An 8,937-nucleotide genomic window follows, 5' to 3' on the forward strand; every position below is an offset into this window, starting at 1 on the left:
ATCAAAATTCTGATGTGACAGATCACTGGGGAATCGCTTTCTCTCTTATAGGCTGTCCTCCTCGACCTTTTTAAATCTATCGGCCATTTTAAATCTAACTATTTGTTTGATCAGGGTCCTTTAGCCGTTTTAAATGCTATCCTTTCCCGGTTTTCTGCAACCACATTGTGCGAACATCCCGAATGTTTACAAACAAATAATTGGTCTATAAGCATGGCGTGGCTGACACCTCTGACACACCAACCAAACAAAAGAAAACATACATCCAAGCTTTGACATGTCAATACATCAAGGTCCGTTGCACACTGTTTTGAGGAAACAAAAAAAGACAAATCCAGGAGCAGATGGATGTGTCAAAAAAGCATTTGTTCGGCTAACATGTTAGATAGATAGCTATTGTTCATTTAAATCTTACATAATCTATCAATATATACCAGTATCCAGAATTCCAACAATAAAATGTAAATTTCTGTAGCTAGCTAGCTATCTTTGCTTTTACGCATACAACTATGGACTTAAGATATGAAGGCTATTTAGTAGGGTGAACAGACGTGTATGGAGCTAAGTCAGGGCCAAATGTTTTGTTATTTCGAAGAAAAAAATTTTTTTTTCGAAAAACTAAAGTTTGACATTGAAAATGTAAGTTTTGTTCGAAAACTTGAAAAATTAAAACATGTATTCAAAGAAAAAATAAGTGTACCAGTTTCTTTTTCAGGTTGAATAAAATGTCGATAACGTTTTGGAATAATTGTGAATCAATTATAAATTATACATTTTCGTTTTTCACTTTCATATTTTCACAGTTTCACATTTCATGTTTTCAGATTCAAAACTTTTTTTTACGGCTTCAATTGTTTTCTTTGAGTGAGTTTTTATTTTAGGGGGCGGGAATTGCAGCGTTGCCAACTTAGCGATTTTGTCGCTAGATTTAGCAACTTTTCAGACCCCTTTGGTGACTTTTTTTCAAAAAAGCGACAAGCGACAAATCTAGCTTCTTTTCTGGAGTTATTGATGACTTTTGGCGACTTTTTGAGGTGAAAACACGTATCGCTATGACTCTTCACAACGAGCCGCGGGTGCCTGCGCGGCCCCTCCCTTCCCCGTTTCCAAGCACTTACAGGCGGCCTCATTCCTCGCGCAGAAGTCCTTCCCAGCTGTCTCCTGTTAGCAGGTTAGCAGGAGCTAACAGGAGACGTTCACGGCTCAGCATCCAAGCTGCAAATGAATCCGCGTCCCGGCCAGCAAGCTGCCGCTGACTGATCCCGCCCCCTGACGTACAGTCAGGGCGGGATAATGTATATTTTCTTTGTCTAAATAAAATAATAAAATCACTGCACTAAATAAATCACTGTGTTATATATAGTTTGACTCACACTGCCTCAGGCTCAGTCACTCACTCACCTCACCTTGTCCACTGTATGTGTGTGCCTCTGTGACACAAACTTTCTTTACCATGTCTAAACTTTACCAGCAGAAATACAGAAAGGAGTGGGAGGCAAACACAGCTTTTAAGGGATGGTTAAAGCCATTTATTGGAGATATTGGACGAGCATACTGCCATTACTGCAAAGTGGATTTCTATGCTAAAATCAGTGATGTGAAGAAACACAGTACAACCCTAAAATACATTCAAAAGGCAAAGCCTTATAACTTAGCAGCACAAACAATGCTGCCATTTATGGTAGGCAAAATTGATAGCTCCAAAAAGGCTGAGGCTACCATAGCATTAGCCATTGCTGAACACTGCTCCCTCCTAGCATGTGACCACATTGGGGAAGCATGTAGGTCAGCCTTTTCTGACTCCGCTGCTGCTACGCATTTCAGAATGCACAGGACTAAGTGCACTGAAATGATCAATGGTGTCCTAGCACCTTACTTCTTGAAAAAGTTGGTGGCAGATGTGGGTGAGCAGCATTTTAGCCTCCTCCTCTATGAGGCCACAGACATCAGTGTGTCTAAGTACCTGGTAGTGATGTGTCGTTCGTGAACGATTCGTTCATTTTGAACGAATCCTTATAAGGACTCGGGAGTAACGAGTCCTCTCAACGAGTGATTCGTTCATTTCCCGACTCGGTCTTTCTACGAGTCTTTGGATCATTTTTCACGTGACCTGCATAGGCTCTGTAGCTAGAGGAAACGAACGATTCGTTTCTTTCCCGACTCGGTCTTTCTACGAGTCTTTGGATCATTTTTCACGTGACCTGTATAGGCTGTAGCAAGAGGAAACGAACGATTCGTTCCTTTCCCGACTCGGTCTTTCTACGAGTCTTTGGATCATTTTTCACGTGACCTGTATAGGCTGTAGCAAGAGGAAACGAACGATTCGTTCCTTTCCCGACTCGGTCTTTCTACGAGTCTTTGGATCATTTTTCACGTGACCTGTATAGGCTGTAGCAAGAGGAAACGAACGATTCGTTCCTTTCCCGACTCGGTCTTTCTACGAGTCTTTGGATCCCTTTTTCACGTGACCCGCATTGTATTTTTTAGTAGAGGAAACAGTTTCCTTATTCCCTTTCGCGTGGCCGCTGTTTTAGTAAGACGTGAATGAATGATATTCGCTCAAGTCATCATACTGACTGGTTTTGTTATTTTCACTTTACATTTACACTTACAGTTTAGTGCAGTGTAATTGTTTGACGTGATAATTAAGTGCTAGTGTGATAATACACGACCAAATCATACAAACTCATGATACATTATTTTAATGCAGGAATTTATTTTGAAATAGTATTTGCTGGTGCACATGTCATGCACTAACCTACAGTGGACGTATAGGGGCTATACGTCCTTTGCAGTGGACGTATAACCCCCAACCCCCCCCCCCCCCCCCTAAGTGCACTGAAATGATCAATGGTGTCCTAGCACCTTACTTCTTGAAAAAGTTGGTGGCAGATGTGGGTGAGCAGCATTTTAGCCTCCTCCTCTATGAGGCCACAGACATCAGTGTGTCTAAGTACCTGGTAGTGATGTGTCGTTCGTGAACGATTCGTTCATTTTGAACGAATCCTTATAAGGACTCGGGAGTAACGAGTCCTCTCAACGAGTGATTCGTTCATTTCCCGACTCGGTCTTTCTACGAGTCTTTGGATCATTTTTCACGTGACCTGCATAGGCTCTGTAGCTAGAGGAAACGAACGATTCGTTTCTTTCCCGACTCGGTCTTTCTACGAGTCTTTGGATCATTTTTCACGTGACCTGTATAGGCTGTAGCAAGAGGAAACGAACGATTCGTTCCTTTCCCGACTCGGTCTTTCTACGAGTCTTTGGATCATTTTTCACGTGACCTGTATAGGCTGTAGCAAGAGGAAACGAACGATTCGTTCCTTTCCCGACTCGGTCTTTCTACGAGTCTTTGGATCCCTTTTTCACGTGACCCGCATTGTATTTTTTAGTAGAGGAAACAGTTTCCTTATTCCCTTTCGCGTGGCCGCTGTTTTAGTAAGACGTGAATGAATGATATTCGCTCAAGTCATCATACTGACTGGTTTTGTTATTTTCACTTTACATTTACACTTACAGTTTAGTGCAGTGTAATTGTTTGACGTGATAATTAAGTGCTAGTGTGATAATACACGACCAAATCATACAAACTCATGATACATTATTTTAATGCAGGAATTTATTTTGTACCACCTGCTACATGGCTGTGGTGTTATACTCCATGTACAGTGATCCTCAAAATGTGCTATACTTGACCTTTCTGAAGTCAGTGCTGGGAGAGGTACAGTTGGCCATGAAAGCGTTTGAGGGAGAGCAGGTCGATCCTCTCAAGCTACTTGACAGCTTGGTGAGCCTCATTAAGTCTGTGAGCAGCAGGGTCCTGAATCCACTGGCAAAGGTGGATGTCTTGAAAGGGCCTCTCGATGGATACATAAGTCCTGTTCCATACCTCAGTTTCCTTTTTGATTCAAAGGCAGCTGAGCTCCACCTTGCGCCTGACGATGAGCAGAATGTCAGAAAACGGTGTGTCGCCTTCACTATCTCCCTCACCAATGAGCTGAGGATGAGACTGCCTGAGAACATGGAGACATTGAAACACATGTCAGTTTTCAATGTACAGGAAACTCTGAAGCACAATAAGAGCCCAGCAGAAATGGTCACATTTGCAAAGCTCCTTGGCTTCTCACCTGAAGCAATAGACAAGATTGTCCAGCAATGGCGTACCATCCACCTCATTGTCTGGACTGAGCAAAAGAACACGCTGAGCTTCTGGAGTGAGATTTGGAGGTTCAGGGACGCAGCTGGTCTCAATCCATTCCAGGAACTCGCCATGGCTGCTGTGGCTGTGTTGTCTTTGCCACACTCAAATGCTGAAGTTGAGAGAGTGTTCAGCCAGATGAGTGTGGTGAAGACCAAACTCAGGAACAGGATGTCCTTGCAAACCCTGAACTCCATCCTATACATCAGATATGGATTAAAGCTGTCAGGTGAGGCTTGCTTTGAGCACCAGCTGCCTGATCACATTCTGAAACTGTTTGGAACCTCACCTGCTTATTCATTCAAGGCAGCTCCTTCAGCTGAACCTGCAGTGGAGAGCCTGAGTGACGATGAAGAGTCACTGGTTCTGTGAGCTAGCACAGCCTGTCTGTGTTTTTGGCTTCAGACCTCCCTCCACACCTGCAATTAGAGCAAGACTAGTTAACATCATCACAAAAAAAGTGTTAGTTAAAAATGTTCATATATAACTGTGACTTGTTTAGGCTCCTAAGTGGACCATAAGGTTAAAACAAAGCTAAAGAAGAAAAAAAACATATTAAAAACAAAAAACTTAAAAAAAATAACTTGAATAGGCCTAACTGCCAGAGTGGGCAATTTAAATTGTTAATGTATATTGTACACAACACATGTTATGTTTAAAAGTGTTCATGTTTAAATGTTACCTGTTGTAGGCTCCTACGCGGACCATAAAGTTAAAAAACAAACTTAATTAAAAAAAATATACATAAAAATTAAAATAAATAAAAAACCTAAGTAACTCTGCCAAAGTGTTCCTTTTTGGTCACTTTTGCCGGTCCCAAGCCCGGATAAAGGAGGCGGGTTGGAATTATTAATTTGTATTTCTAAATATATTTGAGCTGTTCTTACGTTTCTTCTAAGGTTCTTACCTCATTGTTCTCTTGCTCACTTTTCGCGCGAGCGGGAAACGTTTCTGTGTGCCTGATCACATTCTGAAACCGTTTGGAACCTCACCTGCAATTAGAGCAAGACTAGTTAACATCATCACAAAAAAGTGTTAAGTTAAAAATGTTCATATATAACTGTGACTTGTTTTAGGCTCCTAAGTGGACCATAAGGTTAAAACAAAGCTTAAGAAGAAAAAAAACATACTTAATAAAAAAAAATATAAATAAAATAAAAAATAAACCTAAGTAACTCTGACAAAGTGTTCCTTTTTGGTCACTTTTGCATGAATGGGATTTTTACTTCCAGGTATGCAAATTAGGCGATGACGTCATCTAGCGACTTCTAGCGACTTTTAGAACAGCCAATAGCGACTTTCCTCACTGAAGAGTTGGCAACACTGGGGAATTGTGAGTGACAGCCTAACGGTGCGTTCACACTGCAGACTTTTTTACCGCTCAGCACCGCCGGCCTTCCCACAGTGCCCCACGCTCCGGGGCGTGTCAGACAGATTCATTCAGAGCTGTAGTTCTCTTAACCCTCACGCTCTCCTCATTGTCTATGCAGCTTGCATTTATCCCTCGCGCTGTCTCCGGGTCGTTGTGACCCACAGCTCCGTCTATTACGCCACCTTCGCGCTGTCTCGGGGTCATTGTGACCCACACTGGGGGAATATAAAGGTTTCACTTTATTTTATTTTTTTTGTATTATGAGAAGTTGTCAGAAGACTGCTGTGGGTCACAAGGAACCGGAGACAGTGCGGGGTCGCGTAATAGACGACACAGACGTTGCAGTGTAAAAGAAAAATATATATATATAAACAGGCAGAGACAGCACAAAAAACAAGCAACTCCCCTTGTGGTCTAGTGGCAAGGCTGCCAACTCCACAGCCCTGGATTGCTCCCCGGCCAGGGAAAATATGAATAATTTTTATATTTTTATGTAGACAGATAATGTTTCACTTTTATTTTTGTATTACGAAAGGTCGTCAACACGAGAGTGGCGTAACAGACTAGGTATGGTGAGTCACAGCGCAGACTAGGATACAGCGCGAGAGTGTAATAATAGGCATGTAGACAAGGCTAGAAATAAAATGTTTCACTTTATTTATTTATTTTTGGCTATAAAAGTTGTCACAATGTCAGTTTGACTCCCCACAACCCCGAAACGGCACAAGAGTGGCGTCATAGACTAGGCAGACAACGCGAGGAATAAAATCAAATGTTTCACTTTATTTTATTTATTTTTGTACCATGAAAAGTTGTCACACCGTGCATGACACCGTGCATCACAATGACCCTCAGACAGCACTACGGATAGACCTCCAGCCTGCCGTCCTGATACACATCATCTATTCATCCCATGCATGTAGTGGTGGTGGTGGTGGTGGCGGCAGCGGCAGGAGCAGCAGCACTGTGCTTTGACTTGAGCAAAGCCCATCTTCTGCACTCGACTGAGTTGTTCAGTCTCCTGCACACACTCCCGCAGGTCGTCCGGGGTCAACGGGAACCTCTCCTTGGCCGAAGCCCAGCTCGGTGGGGCATGTGGGGCAGTATACACGCGAACAGGATTTGCAGACATGCCTCTTACAACCGCGACAAACTGTGAACGTTTTACGGTCCTTCTTCACCGGGCAGACTTGACATCTCTTCCTCTTACTGGCAGGGACCGGCGAGGTCGGTCCTGCCGATGAGGAGGCGGCGGCTGCTGCCGCGCCATCCTCTTCGGGTTGTCGTCGAGGAGGTGGATCGCGACAGCTGGCCATCTGTAGATCTTTCACAACCGCAGCAGCAGCTTCCGCGCGGGGCAGACATTGTCTCCTCTCGATCAGCGGAGTCACGAGGGCCCTTCCGAGCTGCTCGAGGAAAAACCTCCTCTTGTTGTGTTAACGCGGCATCCAGTTGGGGTTGACCTCTCTCCAAATCACAAAGGCGTTGTAGGAGGAAACATCAACGATGTTGCTGAAGATGACGAGGGGCCACCGGGCGGTCTTCCTTTTACAGCTGTAGGCCGCGATGACCTTGTCCAGATTGTCTACACCTCCTTTGTTGCGGTTGTAGTCTAAGACGATGGTCGGTTTGCCGTCGTTTCTGTCGCTGATTTCGTCGTTTGTGTGGCGTGTGCTCATGAGTAAAATGTTCTTATTTTTCTTTGCGAGGTAGGAAACCAGAGTGGTGGTGGGAGTGAAGGCGAACTGCGAAGACAGCACCCGTTGCCTGTTCGTCGTCGTCAGCAGCTCGGACGGGAGCTCGGTCCTGTTCTTTCGCACGGTGCCAACCATGGTCATGTTTCTCGTCGCCATGAGCTCTCGTCCGAGGTCGTAGGATGTGAAAAAATTGTCACACGTGACATTGCGATCCTTCAGGCCGTCTGTCATATCGAGCACGATGCGCATCCCCTGGCTCCTCTCCGGGGCTCCGTCGCTCGACATCCCGGTGTAAACTTGCATCTTCCAAGCGTAGCTTGATTTTGCATCGCACGTGACCCACGACTTGATCCCATACTTTGCCGGTTTGCTCGGCATGTACTGCCTGAAAGGACACTGTCCTCTGAACGCGACCAGTTGTTCATCCACGGTCACTTCGGGCCCTGGGTCGTAGAGGCGGGGTAATCTCTCTACCCCACATATCCCAGACCTCTCGTATCGCCGCCAACTTGTCCGTGGCGCGTCTCGCCGCTCGCGTCCCACGGTCGTCAAATCGTATAGACGTCAAATAGGTGTAGAAGACTTTCAGCTGCATGGTAGCGCGGAAAATCGCTCTGCCGCTTTGCGCGTCCCATAGACTGGCGGCCGCTTCGCCTCGGGACTTGTACACCCCTGCCAGGATTAGCAGCCCTATGTAGGCACGTAGGTCAGAGGCGTCCATGGCTTTCCACTCCTCTCCGCGTTTCAGATAGCCTTCCTGATTTGTCTCGTCCAAGATCACTGTTTCGATTTGTGGCGTGACAAAGAGTAAAAACGCAGAGACGATGTCGAGAGCGTGGGAAACGGCGTACGCTGTGGGTCCTCTGGGGGTCCTCTCACGGCTGTCACGTTGCGACAGCAGCCTCGGATTCCTCAGATACGCAACTGAACGCCATTCAATTTTGCCATCTTTCGACAAGAAAGTATCTCTGTCGATTTCAGGGGCTCGGGCGGCGGCTGCTGCCGAGTTGTCGTCGACCGCATTATACTCTTGCCCGTCTGCTTGTTCCGACACATGCTCCGCGTACTCTTGCCCGTCGTCTTTTTCTTCTTCTTCCTGCTCTTCTGCCACATGCTCCACGCACCCTTCACCGTCTTCTATTTCTGACACATCCTCGGTCTCCTCTTCAGACTCACTTTGCTCGATATTTGCAAACATCTGTTGTAGAACTTGCAGGGCACTGAAATCCCGAGCCATAGCTGCGTGACCCTAGACAACGGCTGTCCTGACCCCCAACGAATGTGTGTTAGTAGCACTTGCCTACAGCTCACGTGATTACATGGACAAATGATTGATGATATGATCGACGATCGTAAAGGCCGTGGTTGGTCTTAATGGAGTGGGAGAGTGGGATGTTTATATATTTATATAAAGGTATATAAAGGCAGGCATAAAAGTATGAAATTATAAAAGTGACCAACTTTAGGTCGCTCGACCTGACCTCACAGGCCTAAAGCGCCTCCGGGGCGGACGGGCGGGCACGCATGTCCCGCCGCGGTTTCCCCCTGACGACACTCGACCTGACGTCACAGGCCTAAAACGCCGGCGGACGGGCGGGCGGGCAGGCATGTCCCGCCCCGGTTTCCCCCTGACGACGCTCGACCTAACGTCGCCCCGGCCTCGAATTCCG

General features: G+C 45.8%; 1 long non-coding RNA gene across 1 annotated transcript; it reads right to left on the reverse strand.

Moving 5' to 3' along the window:
- Positions 1 to 3,654: 3,654 nt before the first annotated feature.
- Positions 3,655 to 4,690, reverse strand: LOC124487077. The gene is made up of 3 exons (XR_006958326.1): positions 4,488 to 4,690; positions 4,128 to 4,396; positions 3,655 to 4,013 (listed from the first exon to the last, which is right to left on the reverse strand). It is a non-coding gene; the product is annotated as an uncharacterized LOC124487077 (long non-coding RNA).
- Positions 4,691 to 8,937: the final 4,247 nt, after the last annotated feature.

Source organism: Hypomesus transpacificus, chromosome 25 (assembly GCF_021917145.1).
Source record: "Hypomesus transpacificus isolate Combined female chromosome 25, fHypTra1, whole genome shotgun sequence".
Lineage (NCBI taxonomy): Eukaryota > Metazoa > Chordata > Actinopteri > Osmeriformes > Osmeridae > Hypomesus > Hypomesus transpacificus.